At 41.5% G+C, this 19,329-nt stretch overlaps 1 protein-coding gene across 3 annotated transcripts in view; it reads left to right on the forward strand.

The window, feature by feature from the left end:
* Positions 1-14,795: 14,795 nt before the first annotated feature.
* Positions 14,796-19,329, forward strand: part of LOC128705557 (serine-rich adhesin for platelets-like) — a 371,836-nt gene continuing 367,302 nt past the window's right edge. For all 3 annotated transcript variants that reach the window (XM_070080270.1, XM_070080274.1, XM_070080279.1), the window contains exon 1: positions 14,796-14,944. The gene's annotated coding sequence lies outside the window, so the exon portion shown is untranslated. The remainder of the gene's footprint in view (positions 14,945-19,329) is intronic.

Below are 19,329 nucleotides of genomic sequence, written 5' to 3' on the forward strand. Positions count from 1 at the left end.
GCGGTGTTCGACACCACCCTTGGAATACTAGCCTTTAATGTATTTAACTTATCTTTGTACATATTCATCTCCTGATGACAATCTACGTCATCCTTAGTGAATTCGTCCAGAGCCTGCTGAAGACTACCCTGGGATTCATTATCCTCAATAGCCTGTAGCTCATATGCTGAGAATGCTTGTTCATAGGCTTCCCATTTTTCCCCCAAACTCTTCAAGCAGTCTTGCAAATCATCGCAGTCTACATTACTGCGTTGGCAAGTAGCCTTGCACCTGTTACGCGTTCTGTTCAGATGCCCTTTGTATGCCGCCACTGATCGTTTTAATTTTGTTAACATTGAACCAGACTCTCCTGAACTTCCATCTGCCATTGTCGAAGTTTAATGAGGAGTGTGACACTAATTGTACTTTACAAATAGTCAAAATCAACAAAACAGAATCAGAACCCCTGCCGATAACATGTGGAGTTCCCCAAGGTAGTATTCTGGGTCCCTTATTATTCTTATGTTATGTCAATGATATGCCTATCAGTGTCAAGTGCAAACTCCTACTGTATGCAGATGACAGTGCTCTGTTAGTGTCAGGTAAAGACCCACAAGATATTGCTAATGTTTTAACACTGGAACTGGAGTCCTGCAGCAAATGGTTAGTAGACAACAAACTATCATTACACCTAGGGAAAACTGAAGCCATTCTCTTTGGCACGAAACATAAACTGAGAAGGGTAAATAATTTTAATGTTCAATGTAATGGGGAGCCCATCACTTTGGTTTCATCAGTAAAATATTTGGGAATCCCCTTTGACCCATGCATGTCAGGAGAATTGATAGGGAACAGTAGTAAAGAAAGCGAATGCCAAACTGAAGTTCCTGTATAGACAAGCACAGTGTCTACCTACTGAGGCTCGCAGGACCCTATGTCTAGCCCTTATACAATGCCATATGGATTACGCTTGCTCTTCTTGGTACTCTGCCTTGACAAAAAAACTGAAAGATAGACTGCAAATCACCCAGAACAAAATCGTAAGATTCATCCTGGGGCTGGGACCAAGAGAACATGTAGGCCAGGATGAATTACAGCAGTTGGATATGCTGAATGTTGAAGACAGAGTAAAACAACTGAAGCTAAATCATGTTTATAAAATTGCTCACAAACAATGTCCAGAATATCTTGCTGTCAATTTTGTCAAGGTTGGGAACCAAAGCAATCATAGTACTAGGGGGAGAGAGCACAACTTTGTAGTACCCACAGTCAGTGGCCAGGCTTCAAACACCTTTTATTGTACAGCAATAAAGGAATGGAACAGACTACCCGCACATGTCAAAGCCAGTCATAGCGTGAACCAGTTCAAGAAGAGTGCCAAAAGGTGTCTGATGAATGTAGCTACAGAAAGGGAGGGGAATGATTTTCTATTTTTTAGCTAACATACGTGTAAATTTTACCTTATTCCTTGTAATGACCCTCGTATTGTAGATAGTCTTAATGACCTTGGTGTAGCAGATAGTCTTTTTAGTATGATAATAAGATGTTATCTTCATTGTAGAATAATAAGAAAATATTATAACCTTTATACTATAATAATAAGGTAAAAGGACCCCAATGGAAATAAGTCACTCTGTCTGACTTTTTTGGGTTATCCTAGGTTCTCTACACATATGCTGCTATGTATGATAATTCTATGTAACTGTATTTGTGTATACCTGAATAAACTTACTTACTTACTTACTTACCCAGTCCACCCCACAGCACGTCACGGTGTTAGGTAAGAATGAACGAGTCTCAAGGCTTCTCAACAAGCTTAACAATTCCCTTTGTTATATTGACTCTACTCTGACTTAAAATGTACACTGTTAGCTCTCAAATCCCAATCAAAATGTGTATCGATGTGAAAGCTTAACCTAGCACTTTCCTGTACAATGCCAGCAAATAATTACAGGACTTAACCTAGTCTCAGGTACAATTCACAAATCCCATATTAAAATGAATCAAAGACAATGAAAATCACACAATAAAAAGTGCAGTATACAAATTAAAAAATCACTTAATTCGCACAAGTAAATTCAACAATTCTATGGAAAATTTCCTAGGGTGCTTACCTGTATGTACCTCAACATTATATACATACCAGTAATCTCATTGGGAGACAATCATATTGTTTACCGTAGTCACCCCGTGTAGACATGTGAGAAAACTTAACCACCCCTGGTCGCACCAAGTGGTCCCCTCGACCTCACAATCTTATCCATATCTATCCGAGACCAGTATGGGTTGGGTAGCACCCACAAGTACGGTGCTACTAATTAATTGTGGACTGTATAGATTATATTAGTTTAGCTGAATGAAGGGGAGGGGGGTAGGATACACCTGGATACATCCATCAAGGAAAACATTGTACATAATCCCACCACTTACCAGATGTTCTCTGGTGATCACTTGAGGTAGCTGGATCACTCATAACCTATCTAATTATAACATAACACCACTGGCCAGCATAAGTTTGTTATAACTAGAAGGGTTACTTAACTGTGGGTGATTGATACTCCTTATTTCTTCCATTCACCATCTCAGTTTCGATGTCCTGCTACACCGACACGGTTCTCATTCCGGCAGGACGAGGTATCCGTCGGTTTGTCCCGGTTAGAAGTCGTGATTCCATAAATCTCCATTATCCCCGGTACGAGAGTCACACGTTCACTCGGAGCAAGGCGCTCTATTTCACATCCCGCATTCTCTTAACTCAATGTTATTATCACTGATTACATTACCATTCACAAGACGATTTAACGTCTCACAATTATTATACACATTAGAAACCACTCCATTAAGATCTGAGACCGATGAGTGATGATTAAACCAAGGGTAATTTTCCCCAGGACACAGTCCATTGTGACGCGTCAGTCACCCGGTCCTACTCTTATCACACTTTTACCACTCTATTACCGTGGTCCCGTAAATCACGTTCCCTCACTCTCCACCAGGAACAGTTACGACACTTCTTATTATGAAATGAGGCCTATATTAATCCTTAGGCCACCGTGAATATCAATTTCGTGGTTCCATCCTTTCCCAGCTTCTTCACCACATTCAAAACAATCCGCGCCTCTCCCCCCCGCACATCCGCGCATGCGCAAAGGGAACTCTTGGTTCTACTCTTATTTTCAAATACATTTTTGACCCATATAGACACATTAAACACCTATTAGGCACTATAGTTTCGGAAAATCAAAAAATTTTCCACACTGCGGCCGGGCGGAGGTCGTTGCTAGACGACTTACATAATGTGGAGTACAATTTTCCCATCTTCACTGGCCACCCATATTTATTGAACCCTCAAATGGACTAATTAGTGTTCCATTCTCTCAGGGGCATAAGCCTATGCTCCCTGGATTAATTTATTGGGCATACTGGAATTTTGAGACTTTAACAATAACAAGTCTCTCAGTATCCCATGTCAGCCCCAGCACATTACTGCATATAGGCACCAACTCCATGGCCATCTATATTTATTGAACCCTCAAATGGACTAATTAGTGTTCCATTCTCTCAGGGGCATAAGCCTATGCTCCCTGGATTAATTTATTGGGCATACTGGAATTATGAGACTTTAACAATAACAAGTCTCTCTCAGTATCCCAAGTCAGCCCCAGCACATTACTGCATATAGGCACCAACTCCATGGCCATCCATATTTATTGAACCCTCAAAATGGACTAATTAGTGTTCCATTCTCTCAGGGGCATAAGCCTATGCTCCCTGGATTAATTTATTGGGCATACTGGAATTTTGAGACTTTAACAATAACCAGTCTCTCAGTATCCCAAGTCAGCCCCAGCACATTACTGCATATAGGCACCAACTCCATGGCCATCTATATTTATTGATCCCTCAAAATGGACTAATTAGTGTTCCATTCTCTCAGGGGCATAAGCCTATGCTCCCTGGATTAATTTATTGGGCATACTGGAATTTTGAGACTTTAACAATAACAAGTCTCTCAGTATCCCAAGTCAGCCCCAGCACATTACTGCATATAGGCACCAACTCCATGGCCATCTATATTTATTGATCCCTCAAAATGGACTAATTAGTGTTCCATTCTCTCAGGGGCATAAGCCTATGCTCCCTGGATTAATTTATTGGGCATACTGGAATTTTGAGACTTTAACAATAACAAGTCTCTCAGTATCCCAAGTCAGCCCCAGCACATTTCTTCATTATTTCATTAACCCCTTCACATATCCTCATTAGTTCCTCTTCAGTTGACGTCACACCCGGAAATTGTCCACATAAGATTATTTACCCAATTACTTCGCTCAGTGGACCGCCTGTGCATTTAAGGTGTGCATTTATCGTCGCCTGAAGTAAGAACAATTTATTATTTAACTGCTTATTAATTATATCATTATAAGCAGTCAACAATTTTGGTGTCTTGCTCAGTTCGCAGAGCTGGGCCCTTTAACTGTCCATACGCCATCCTATAATTAGTAGGTAATTCTGGACGGTCAAGCTTCCACGGAAGTCGCACCCAGTAATGTCCAGATTCACATTTAACATCCTTCAGGTATTGTTCCTGAGTAAAGGAATCATTTGGACTTTCCTCATTTACATTAATCCCTATGCTGTCCAGCTCCCACAAATTAGACTGGTTCAACATCATTCTCGATAGAAGAATACTTGTACTGGGTTGACCTTTCATGAGTAAGACACCGTGACCGTATTCACTACTTCCTCTAGTCATTATTACTAGGCGGTAGTCTGCCATATATTACATGGCCCGTACCAGTGTTGAGGAGAGTGACACCGTATGGTTTTGGGTTTATGCCCTTTATCCTGAATTTTTACATCCAACACCGGCAAGGCTACCTCAGCTAGGCCATCATTATTGCCATTAGCTGCAACCTTTACATCAGTCACTGTAGTGTCAGGGTTATTAACATTATCATTATTGTCACCATTATTATAAGAATCACATACAACCCTGCACATAACTGTATGGTGCTTTCCCTTGTTGCATTGATAGCAACTGTTCAATTTGGTATGACAATCCTTTACATTATGATTGTCTAGACATCTGATAAATCTGTCAAGTTCTTTCATTCTTTCCACTTTAATATCCCATGAATTACAGGCATTACAATTTTTAGTGAAATGAGTACCCTGGCAGAAGAGGCAGTCTCTCTTTTCCTTGCCTGACCTCTTATTAACCGGGTTACACTTACCGAGGTACTTATTCCTCTTACCTTGATGTGAGGAACCACTATTACTGATTCCTGACTTGATATGTGCCTATTTAACTCTTAACTATGATTATTACCACTGGGATTAATTTTCCCTTTTGAGACTTGACAGATACTTCAGCGTCATTATGTGTTATATCCTTAGAACTGTTTGGCTGGCTGGTCTGCAATTGAACAATTAATTCCTGCCGACCTAGTCTGATTTCCTCCAGACCGTACTATGGAGGTTTTGGCAAACCCACCCTTTGCATTAATAGGTTGATCAACTGCCTGGCTTACACCCTTTAATTTATTCAAAGCCTTACTTTTACAAGACAGTTTTTCTTCCAATTCGTAATGTTGATTAATTAAAACATTCATTTCCATTCCATCTGCACAATTCTCCAGCAGATCTCTTTCACAGTCTTTAAACCACAATTTGTACCAATCAAATCTACTCTCTAAAGCATCTAAATATAACTTTAATTCATTAGGGTTCACGGTTCTTTGATTCACTAAATCAAATGCCTTCGTCACATGGCTTTTAATAGCCTGTAATGATGCTTTCATTACTCTAAAATTCACGGACTTGTCAGCCACATTAACTCCATTAGATCCAGTCATGGTTAGAGAATTATTAATCACTGATTATACAACTTAAGTAGGCGCCTTATAAGAGTAATTCTTGCACTTTACTCTTGTATAAATCCTAGCCACACATGTGCTAGCAATTAATTGGGCTAATTGTCATCCATCACACGATCGATTAAACTTGTGCACCCTACACCCACTTCCTTCAATCAGTCACTTAATTATTAAGTAATTAATTCAATTAATTTTTTCACTGATTGCATCCGGTTCGAAGGACCAACGGGCAGATATGGAAAATTTCCTAGGGTGCTTACCTGTATGTACCTCAACATTATATACATACCAGTAATCTCATTGGGAGACAATCATATTGTTTACCGTAGTCACCCCGTGTAGACATGTGAGAAAACTTAACCACCCCTGGTCGCACCAAGTGGTCCCCTCGACCTCACAATCTTATCCATATCTATCCGAGACCAGTATGGGTTGGGTAGCACCCACAAGTACGGTGCTACTAATTAATTGTGGACTGTATAGATTATATTAGTTTAGCTGAATGAAGGGGAGGGGGGTAGGATACACCTGGATACATCCATCAAGGAAAACATTGTACATAATCCCACCACTTACCAGATGTTCTCTGGTGATCACTTGAGGTAGCTGGATCACTCATAACCTATCTAATTATAACATAACACCACTGGCCAGCATAAGTTTGTTATAACTAGAAGGGTTACTTAACTGTGGGTGATTGATACTCCTTATTTCTTCCATTCACCATCTCAGTTTCGATGTCCTGCTACACCGACACGGTTCTCATTCCGGCAGGACGAGGTATCCGTCGGTTTGTCCCGGTTAGAAGTCGTGATTCCATAAATCTCCATTATCCCCGGTACGAGAGTCACACGTTCACTCGGAGCAAGGCGCTCTATTTCACATCCCGCATTCTCTTAACTCAATGTTATTATCACTGATTACATTACCATTCACAAGACGATTTAACGTCTCACAATTATTATACACATTAGAAACCACTCCATTAAGATCTGAGACCGATGAGTGATGATTAAACCAAGGGTAATTTTCCCCAGGACACAGTCCATTGTGACGCGTCAGTCACCCGGTCCTACTCTTATCACACTTTTACCACTCTATTACTGTGGTCCCGTAAATCACGTTCCCTCACTCTCCACCAGGAACAGTTACGACACTTCTTATTATGAAATGAGGCCTATATTAATCCTTAGGCCACCGTGAATATCAATTTCGTGGTTCCATCCTTTCCCAGCTTCTTCACCACATTCAAAACAATCCGCCCTCTCCCCCCCGCACATCCGCGCATGCGCAAAGGGAACTCTTGGTTCTACTCTTATTTTCAAATACATTTTTGACCCATATAGACACATTAAACACCTATTAGGCACTATAGTTTCGGAAAATCAAAAAATTTTCCACAAATTCAACTTGTGAATCAGTAAATAAATAATGTGTAAACAGCTTGACCTAGCTTACTCAGTCTAGCGTGGATGATTGGAAAAGGTAAATCCTAACCTAACTAGTGTGCTATAGCTTAATTTAACCTAGCTTTAGAAATCCCTGTAAATAATAACTATGTTAAATCTGTCCTAGCTACTATAACTGTTGTAAATATTGCACAAGCCTAGCCTAACTGTGGCTACCTTGCAAATCCACTGTAAGTAATTAACACACTTCTCCTACTCTGGATTACTTGTAATCACTGTAAATAATTAAATTCACAAGGCTTCTCTAGCCTACCTGGCCTGCCTGTAAATTACTGCAAATAACAACTTCTGTGTATAGTCAGCTTGGCCTAGCCTCTGTGTAACTTTGGGCCTAGGTGTGCTAACTTAACCTAACTCTGTGAAACTGGTTCCTAACTGTGGCCTAGCTATGATAGCTTAACCTAGCTATTCCACATCACGGTTTTCGAAGGACCACTTTTTGTGAAAATTTGTGTGGACTGCCTCCAAGTGAGTCGCCTACCCTGGCAAACTCTGTTAACACCGAGCTCTGAGATGGGTACCTCAGCCTCACAAGTGGCTTATAGGACAGATTTTCACAAATGATTGATGTTGCAAGAAACTTGCCTGCATGCACGTATAAAGGATTAACTTACTTGGTGTTGCAGCATATATCCTGATCTTCAACTTCCCTAAGCTTAGCCTTAGCCCCTTTGGACTTCCCCTCAGAAACCACATGCAACCGGGAGCCTTAATTCCTGCAATATTCAATCATTATTTGTGACCTGCCTGCACCTCAGAAATTCCTATATCGAAGAGGTTGTGTATCCCCTAGTACAACTATGCAGACACGTACACTAGCTTCTACATAGACGAGAGACACTAGTACTTACTGGGCATGCACTCCCATCTGCAACACAGGCCCACAGATCAAACTCACAATTCTCCCCAGACACTGGCCAGAAATCTATGAGATAAAGTGGAGGTTTTGTCTTACTGTATGGGCCTGACGGAGGAGGTCATCTACGGTACGTCGAGGTGCCTCTACCAGATTTCCCCAGGTCTCGAATGTGAAGACACGTGGGGGGCGCCGTCTGCTGATCACGGCATGTCTTGTCCAGTTGGTGTCTGTCTTAAGAAGAACGAGCTGGTCTCTCTTCCAGACCCTCGTCTCTTCATTCAAACTAGAGCTGCCAGTTCTCCCTAGCTAACTTATCCTAGTGTTTGCCTACATTATCGGCCTATTACTACCTATGTTAAGGTCTTAGGTCTACATTATTATTATCTACAGTTGCCTTAGTAAACCTAATATTAATATACTATCAGTAAAACTACCTACTCCTTCCCTGAAGGGTAAATCTATAAATTAAATAAGCTTACCAACAGTCCACGCCAACTCAAGAGAATGCTTTGTTTTGGGTGGGGTATAAAGACCACCCAGCTCAGCCGTTCCATTACGGCCATGCTGGATCTGTTCTGTGGAACTTTAGGGACCAAATAAATTTCCACAGTCATTTTTCTAGCAGATGTGAAAGATTTGGCTGGTGTTCGCCTGGAGCCTTGCAGTGTCTGCAATGGAAGACACTGTCATGGAGATTCGGGTGTCATCTGCAAAGGAAGACACAGTGCTGTGGCTGACATCCTTGTCTATGTCAGATATGAGGATGAGAAACAAGATGGGAGTGAGTACTGAGCCTTGTGGAACAGAGCTTTTCACCGTCACCGCCTCAGACTTTACTCTGTTGACTACTACTCTTTGTGTTCTGTTTGTGAGGAAATTATAGATCCATCTACCAACTTTTCCTGTTATTCCTTTAGCACGCATTTTGTGCGCTATTACACCATGGTCGCACTTGTCGAAGGCTTTTGCAAAGTCTGTATATATTACATCAGCATTCTTTTTGTCTTCTACTGCATCCAGGACCTTGTCGTAGTGATCCAGTAGTTGGGACAAACAGGAGTGACCTGCTCTAAACCCATGCTGCCCTGGGTTGTGTAACTGATGGGTATCTAGATGGGTGGCGAACTTGCTTCTTAGGACCCTTTCAAAGACTTTATGATATGTGATGTTAGCACTATCGGTCTGTAGTTCTTTACTATTGCTTTACTGCCCCCTTTGTGGAGTGGGGCTATGTCTGTTGTTTTTAGTAACTGTGGGACGACCCCAGTGCCCATGCTCCCTCTCCATAGGATGTTAAAAGTACGTGATAGGGGCTTCTTGCAGTTCTTGATGAACACGAAGTTCCATGAGTCCGGGCCTGGGGCAGAGTGCATGGACATGTCATTTATCGCCTGTTCGAAGTCGTTTGGCGTCAGGATAACGTCAGATAGGCTTGTGTTTACCAAATTCTGTGACTCTCTCATAAACAATTCATTTAGATCTTCGACTCTCAGCCTGGTTAGCGGCTTGCTAAAAACTGAATCATTTTGGGACTTGAGTAGCTCACTCATTTCCTTGCTGTCATCTGTGTAGGACCTAACTTGTTTAAGTAGGGGCCCAATACTGGATGTTGTTCTCGACTTCAATTTGGCATAAGAAAAGAAATACTTTGGGTTTCTTTCGATTTCATTTATGGCTTTTAGTTCTTCCCGCGATTCCTGACTCCTATGAGATTCCTTTAGCCTTAGTTCGATGTTTGCTATTTCTCTGACCAGTGTCTCCCTACATATTGCAGATATATTGGCCTCTTTTAGCCGCTCTGTTATTCTTTTCCCTCGCCTGTAAAGGGAGCGCCTGTCTCTTTCTATTTTACATCTACTCCTCCTCTTTCTTAAAGGAATAAGCCTTGAGCATACCATGAGTGCCACAGAGTTAATCTGTTCAAGGCATACCCGGAGTTTACTTGGATAGAGTTCCGGGGGTCAACGCCGCCGCGGCTCGGTCTGTGACCAGGCCTCCTGGTGGATCAGAGCCTGATCAACCAGGCTGTTGCTGCTGGCTGCACGCAAACCAACATACGAGCCACAGCCCGGCTGATCAGGAACTGACTTTAGTTGCTTGTCCAGTGCCAGCTTGAAGACTGCCAGGGGTCTGTTGGTAATCCCCCTTATGTGTGCTGGGAGGCAGTTGAACAGTCTCGGGCCCCTGACACTTATTGTATGGTCTCTTAACGTGCTAGTGACACCCCTGCTTTTCATTGGGGGGATGTTGCATCGTCTGCCAAGTCTTTTGCTTTCGTAGTGAGTGATTTTCGTGTGCAAGTTCGGTACTAGTCCCTCTAGGATTTTCCAGGTGTATATAATCATGTATCTCTCCCTCCTGCGTTCCAGGGAATACAGGTTTAGGAACCTCAAGCGCTCCCAGTAATTGAGGTGTTTTATCTCCGTTATGCGCGCCGTGAAAGTTCTCTGTACATTTTCTAGGTCGGCAATTTCACCTGCCTTGAAAGGTGCTGTTAGTGTGCAGCAATATTCCAGCCTAGATAGAACAAGTGACCTGAAGAGTGTCATCATGGGCTTGGCCTCCCTAGTTTTGAGGATTCTCATTATCCATCCTGTCATTTTTCTAGCAGATGCGATTGATACAATGTTATGGTCCTTGAAGGTGAGATCCTCCGACATGATCACTCCCAGGCCTTTGACGTTGGTGTTTCGCTCTATTTTGTGGCCAGAATTTGTTTTGTACTCTGATGAAGATTTAATTTCCTCATGTTTGCCATATCTGAGTAATTGAAATTTCTCATCGTTGAACTTCATATTGTTTTCTGCAGCCCACTGAAAGATTTGGTTGATGTCTGCCTGGAGCCTTGCAGTGTCTGCAATGGAAGACACTGTCATGCAGATTCGGGTGTCATCTGCAAAGGAAGACACGGTGCTGTGGCTGACATCCTTGTCTATGTCGGATATGAGGATGAGGAACAAGATGGGAGCGAGTACTGTGCCTTGTGGAACAGAGCTTTTCACCGTAGCTGCCTCGGACTTTACTCTGTTGACGACTACTCTCTGTGTTCTGTTAGTGAGGAAATTATAGATCCATCGACCGACTTTTCCTGTTATTCCTTTAGCACGCATTTTGTGCGCTATTACGCCATGGTCACACTTGTCGAAGGCTTTTGCAAAGTCTGTATATATTACATCTGCATTCTTTTTGTCTTCTAGTGCATTTAGGACCTTGTCGTAGTGATCCAATAGTTGAGACAGACAGGAGCGACCTGTTCTAAACCCATGTTGCCCTGGGTTGTGTAACTGATGGGTTTCTAGATGGGTGGTGATCTTGCTTCTTAGGACCCTTTCAAAGATTTTTATGATATGTGATGTTAGTACTATTGGTCTGTAGTTCTTTGCTGTTGCTTTACTGCCCCCTTTGTGGAGTGGGGCTATGTCTGTTGTTTTTAGTAACTGTGGGACGACCCCCGTGTCCATGCTCCCTCTCCATAGGATGGAAAAGGCTCGTGATAGGGGCTTCTTGCAGTTCTTGATGAACACAGAGTTCCATGAGTCTGGCCCTGGGGCAGAGTGCATGGGCATGTCATTTATCGCCTGTTCGAAGTCATTTGGCGTCAGGATAAGATCGGATAGGCTTGTGTTAATCAAATTTTGTGGCTCTCTCATAAAAAATTCATTTTGATCTTCGACTCTCAGTCTGGTTAGCGGCTTGCTAAAAACTGAGTCATATTGGGACTTGAGTAGCTCACTCATTTCCTTGCTGTCATCTGTGTAGGACCCATCTTGTTTAAGTAGGGGCCCAATACTGGACGTTGTTCTCGATTTTGATTTGGCATAGGAGAAGAAATACTTTGGGTTTCTTTCGATTTCATTTATGGCTTTTAGTTCTTCCCGCGATTCCTGACTCCTAAAGGATTCTTTTAGCTTAAGTTCGATGCTTGCTATTTCTCTGACCAGCATTTCAGATATATTGACCTCATTACAATTGTGGCCAGGTGTGGACGTATCAATTTCTCATTACTTTGTAATTTGTTCATGACTGTAACCATGTATAGGAGTGAGGCTGATTCATTACCTTTGTAACTTGCCATGATTGTGACCAGATCTACCTGGAGCTCATTACCTTTGTAACCAGTTCAGCTATTATAACTTTGGGGTCCAGTCCCTGGACCCTTTATGTACCTTTGTAATCTTTTGACTACCGCCCACAGGATGTGTATGGGGTGCATAATAAAGATATTAAACTAACTAACTGGGGCTCCGTGCATACATGTCTGAACCTCGATTATTTTGTGATCTGAGTATATTGTTTTTGATTTGGTGACATTTCGTATCAGATCATCATTGTTAGTGAAGATGAGGTCCAGTGTATTCTCCAATCTAGTAGGCTCTATTATTTGCTGGTTTAAGGTGAATTTTGCACAGAGATTCAAAAGCTCATGTGTGTGTGAGTTCTCATCCGAGCTGCCTCCTGGTTTTACCACTGCGACAACATTATTTGCTATATTCCTCCATTTTAGGTGCCTTAAGTTGAAATCCCCCAGGAGCAAGATGTTGGGGGCAGGAGCTGGAAGATTTTCTGGACAGTGGTCAATTTTCAACAGCTTTTCCTGGAATTGTTGGGACGTTGCATCCGGAGGCTTGTAAAATACTACAATGACCAGATTTTGGTTCTCGATCTTTACTGCTATAACTTCAACTACATCATTTGAGGCATTTAGCAGTTCTGAGCAAATAAGTGACTCTGCAATATACAGGCCAATCCTCCCCTTTTGCATGTTCACTCTGTCGCATCTGTATAGGTTGTAACCCAGGATCCATATTTCTTTGTCCAAGTGATCCTTTATGTGGGTTTCTGTGAAAGCCGCGAACATTGCATTTGCCTCTGCAAGCAGTCCACGGATGAAAGGTATTTTATTGTTTGTTGCTGGCTTCAGACCCTGTATATTTGCAAAGAAGAATGTCATCGGATTGGTGGTATTGGTCGTACTGGGGGGGTGGACTTTTTTTCCTGGCACTAATACGTGTCTGTTGGTTTGGAGTGGAGGCCATCTGTGATTCCACCCCGGAAATGATTGGATTTGGTGTGTGGAAAATACTGTATATATTTTCCAGAAATACGGTAATTTATAGGTAAATAGATGCCCTATATTGTATTTTTAAAAGAAGTATGTTATCGAAAATGGGAAACTGGACTTGCGCCTGCGCAGACAGACAGTCGCCATTGTTAATTTGAATTGGATACAACGTTAGTGTAATGGGAACGAATTTTCGTTCTCTAGAGGTTAAAATTGGGCTGACACCTCTCAAATAGGAGGCGAAATTGTTGGATGTGCATTCCTGCATAACTGGAGATATCAGGCAACTGGACAAGACAGCTCCAGGAACCTCAGATAAGTCTGTTATGTTATAACTCTGGCCAGTTGTTATTTTCATGTATAGACAGAGGTTTTATGAGTATGATACACCTTGATTTCCAGTCAAATTGGTGAGTGTTATGATTAAGATATATTCTCCTGTTATATAAATGTGTATTTATATATAATCATTTTTTAATTTAATATACAGTCCACAAATTTATATATTTACCAGCATTCCTGGTGATGTATATTTCATTTAATTAATAGGTCGAGAGCAACTTGTGGATATGACAGTGGTAGGTATCGAAGGGGGACATTTTTTGCGACCTAGGTGTCCCAAATTCCTACTTGTCTAACTGATAAATAATAATTATCTATGTTCATTTACTGTTATGTATATAATGATACATTCAGTTAAATGCAATTTTCCACATGGTGAACGATTTCTGCCATTTCTTGCCTAAAGTCGGTTCCTGATCAGCCGGGCTGTGGCTCGTACGTTGGTTTGCGTGCAGCCAGCAGTAACAGCCTGGTTGATCAGGCTCTGATCCACCAGGAGGCCTGGTCACAGACCGGGCCGCGGGGGCGTTGACCCCCGAAACTCTCTCCAGGTAAACTCCAGGTAATCTCAAGATATTTTATTTTTAAACCATAAAATGTCGTACGTCAGTTTGCGTGCGGCCAGCAGTAACAGCATGGTTGATCAGGCCATGATCCACTACGAGGCCTGGTCATGGACCGGGCAGCGGGGGGCGTTGACCCCCTAAACTCTCCTCCAGGTATATATTAAAGCTGCAACTTTTTGTATACATTAGCATCAAGAATAGTTTAATCCAGAAAAACAGGAATGAAAGTAAACATGTTTACCTCAACGTGGTCTGGTGGCTAAAGCTCCCGCTTCACACACGGAGGGCCCGGGTTCGATTCCCGGCGGGTGGAAATTCCGACACGTTTCCTTACACCTATTGTCCTGTTCACCTAGCAGCAAATAGGTACCTGGGTGTTAGTCGACTGGTGTGGGTCGCATCCTGGGGGACAAGATTAAGGACCCCAATGGAAATAAGTTAGACAGTCCTCGATGACGCCCTGACTTTCTTGGGTTATCCTGGGTGGCTAACCCTCCGGGGTTAAAAATCCGAACAAAATCTTATCTTATCTGACAATGGCATATTTGGTGAGTAGTTGAAGGTGTGGAACATAGATGGCGTGAGGGTGTAGTTGTGACGGTGTGTGTGAGAGGTACGGCTGGTGAGGAGAGTATTATAACCTGCTGCTGCTTGCTGTGTCCTTCACATTCAACCTGCCTGTGCTGGTGTTAGCACACTGCTGTGCTGCGCTCATCACAAACTTTGATGTGGTGTTATACTTTCATGTGAATGAAGAGTTCAACAGTGTTAATGAAAAGCTGCACGAAGTATAAAGAAATATTATATACATGAAGCTTTAACTTTATATAATCATCAAACTTGTGTTCAATGTTCATTTAGATACACATTAATTGATCATGTTAAGAGGTGAATGCGATTTGTACGCAATGTTATATAATATCCAAAGACCAAGGAAAATGAGTTAATATACGTTAATAACATACAAATATGCACAATAATATACTAATATGCACAGTAACATTTGTGGTAATATTCAGGAAAAGACAAAAATGATAGAACAATAACTCCAACAAATAATTCAGTATTTGACCTTACTTGGTTATCCTAGATTTGTTTACACTTAAGTTACTGTATAGACAAGTGTAAAATCTAAATTTGTTTATTAAACGTGAAGAAAAGCTTACTGACAAGTTTGAATTTATCAGTTATTACAACAGTGAAAAGGAGTAACCGACATAATTTGAAAAAAAAAGTGAAATGCACTTGAACAGTAATATCTTTTAGTGTTAAACAAAATAATGAGGTGTGGATGATAGATGACATTATATAGACCTCAGTGCACCAAGGTACATCCGCTTATGACGTGAGTTACCCAGGATATAATCATTTGAAGTTCAGTGTTGCAGAGGCCGCTGTCCAGGAGCTGTGTTGTATGACCACACTGGTGATGTCCCTGTCTTCTATACTGGCACGATATACTCATCACTCATTATATATATATATATATATATATATATATATATATATATATATATATATATATATATATATATATATATATATATATATATATATATATATATGTATGTATGTATATGTATATGTATATCGGCGAGTTATGCCACCCACGACAGTTGGCTGACACTGGGATTTACTTCCTGCTAGGTTAGGCATATACATACATTCATACATACCGTATACAATGTAATACACTCATTACTTATTAAATTATCTCCTAGTATACTCACTGCACTCAGTATTTTCATTGTGGGTATTTTGCACTATTTGCCAAACTTCTTGCGTGTTAGTATCTATACAGTGACAGTTTATCTATACAGTGTAATATACTCATTGTATAGATGCTAACACGCAAGAAGCTTGGCAAATGGTGCAAAATACCCACAATGAAGAGCAAGACTGCACTGAATACACTAGAAGATAATTCAATAAGCATAAAGAGATCAAGACTCATCAACACTCTCCCTTAATGGAGGATTATCAGTAGACCCTCAGCTGCCTTCAAGAGGGACCTTGTTATGTTCCCCCTCTCGTTTTCTGATTAGATGGGCTGTGGTGCATGCGTTGGTATGAGTTTCACTACTACCAACAGCCTAGCTGATCAAGGTGGACTGGGAATGGGCCACGGTGGCACTGATCCCCGACATCGTCTCTGGGTATTGATACACCACTTGTATGCTCATTGTATAGATGTACTGGCATTGTATACTTTTTGTATACTGTCAATATGTACTCTTCGTGTATATATTTTTGTATACACTTGTATATTCATCACTGTATTATACACTGTCACCGTCTACTCATTACACAGATACATTATCACTGCACTCTTTATTTTATACATTAATTGCGTGTACTGTCATTGTATAATCTCATTGTAAATATATGCTCTCGTATGTTTTGTACATGGACATTGTACACATATAATCTATCATCGAATTGATACACTCTCAGTTGTAAAGAAATTTCCCATACAACTTCCTGACAAACAGAACACAAAGAGCAATAGTAAACAGAGTAAAGTCCCAGGCAGCCACGGTAAAAAGCTCTGTTCCACAAGGCACAGTACTCGCTTCAATTCTATTCCTCATCCTCATTTCTGACATAGACAGAGATATAAGCCAAAGCTCCATGTCTTCCTTTGCGGATGACACCCGGATCACCATGGCAGTGACCTCCATCGAAGACATTGCAAGACTCCAAGTGGACATCAACCAAATCTTCGAATGGGCTACTCAAAACAACATGAAGTTCAACGAGGAGAAATTTCAACTACTCAGATATAGGAAACTTGAGGAAATTAAAAATGTATCAGGGTATACGACAAATTCTAACCATACGATAGATCGGAAAAGTAATGTGAAGGACCTGGGAGTGATAATGGTAGAGGATCTCGCTTTCAAAGACCACAACAATGTATCTACCTCATCTGCTAGGGAAGTGATAGGATGGATAATGAGAACCTTCAAAACTAGGGACGCCAAGCCCATGATGATTCTCTTCAAATCGCTTGTGCTCTCTAGGCTGGAATACTGCTGTACACTAACGGCCCCCTTCAGGCTGGCGACATTGCAGACCTGGAGAGTGTACAAAGAACTTTTACGGCACACATAAGTACGATAAGGCACCTAAATTACTGGGAATGGTTGAAGGCCCTTGATCTGTATTTCCTGGAACGCAGGCGAGAGAGATACATGATAATATACACTTGGAAGGTCCTGGAGGGATTGGTTCCAAACCTGCACACGGAATGTCACTCTCTATGAAAGCAAAAGACTCGGCAGGAGATGCAACATTCCCCAGATGAAAAGCAGGGGCGCCACGAGTACATTGAGAAACAACACAATAAGTGTCCGGGGCCCAAGACTGCTCAGTTGCCTCCCAGCATACATAAGGGGGATTACTAATAGACCCCTGGCTGTCTTTAAGAAGGCACTGGACAGGCACCTAAAGTCAGTACCTGACCAACCGGGCTGTGGTTCGTACGTCAGCTTGCGTGGGGCCAACAGTAACAGCCTGGTTGATCAGACCCTGATCCACCATGAGACCTGGTCTCAGACCGAGCCGCGGGGCCGTTGACCCCCGAAACCCTCTCCAGGTACTGCATATGCTACCCAGGCCAGCCACGGAACTAGAATCCTTCCGCACGCTCCAGCATGTCTAGAGTTTTTATTGAGCACCACTGCCACCTGTATGGAGACCAGGTAGTTGAAGCTATAAACTAAGAATGATGACTAGTAGGTTCGCCGGTCTTGTCCCGGCCCGGGTCTGCCAGATGTTGACCCGGCAAGAAAGAAGAGGTACCGAAGGCGTACTGGAAAGTGCTTTACAGTGGTAGAACAATGGAATAATTTACAAGAGGTAGAAAGTGCTAAAACTAATGGGAACTTTAAAAATATATACACTTACAACAAACTAAATACCAAAGACGGAACTTCAGTTAGAAAACAGGTAATACTGTATGACCCGTACGATTTTGGCGTTTGGTTTTTAATATAATAAAACTAAAAAAAGCAATTAAATCGGGAACGTTATTTCAATCACACTGATGATTTTATGATATATACACAGCACACATCAAGCACGCTTATGTGGATGCTTGTGTCATTAATCTTTCTTTAAGGGGATCACCGTGATGCTGGTGAAGGGCTCCTGATCCAAGGAGTTTTAGGTATCAGACTCATACGAGTTTAGCACTTCCCCATGATTATAATAACGAGTCATTCAACTAATACTGGGTATCTACAGTATATCGAAAATTGTACATTTTTTAAGATGCATCATAAGCGATTATTTTTTAAATAACTGGTTACCCAGCACTCATTGGTTGCTTGACCAGTGATAAGGTCATCTTATATACCTGCAACTAAAAACAACGTATCACAATACTGGTAAGTTGATAAGTAAGACACTGCAACACTAGGAACATTACTGACGAAACGTTTCGCCTGTGCTACAGGCTTGATCAGGCGAACACAGAGTCGATACTCCTGGTGGAAAACGAAGTGTATAGGTAGTTTAGTGTGATCAGTCTATCACCCTAGATGCAAGCTGATCAGTCTCTTAAAGCAGGTGAAGTTGGCCAGAGATTTGTATACAGGAAGATGATGTGTAGCAGCTTGGAGATGTGGTCAGAGGCGAGCTGGGCTTACTAGTGGAATTAGGTCATGCTAAAGAGTTGTTGGCAAAAGAGTTGCTGAAGACATCTTCAACGCGGATGGATTGAAATAATCGGATGCGACGCTCAGAAATTATCGCATAAAGAGCAGTAATTCATTTTTCTCAATTTCTTAAAAAAAAAAGAAAGCAAACTGGGACCTATACAGGCCAAAATCAACCCAAACTTTTCTCTAAGTAAGACTGATTAGCTTTTAAGCCGTAAGTAAATAATTAAGTTTTATTTAAGTTTTGTGTACATAAATTTTTTAAACAGTGATTTTGAGAGCACACAGATCTATAGACACAAAGGTACATTATACAGATTCAACTAATAAAAATCCAGCAAAGCCACACCGTGATTTGTTTGATTAGAAGAGACATTCACTAATTAATTCACAAAAACAGTTTGAATAATAAAATTGGCACATGATATCATGCACATTCTAAAATCAAAAGACACCTTCCTTTGAGGAAAAGCATAGCACTAAAAGTGTAAACTGACCAGACGATGCAT

This window comes from Cherax quadricarinatus, chromosome 6 (assembly GCF_038502225.1).
Source record: "Cherax quadricarinatus isolate ZL_2023a chromosome 6, ASM3850222v1, whole genome shotgun sequence".
NCBI classification, from domain to species: domain Eukaryota; kingdom Metazoa; phylum Arthropoda; class Malacostraca; order Decapoda; family Parastacidae; genus Cherax; species Cherax quadricarinatus.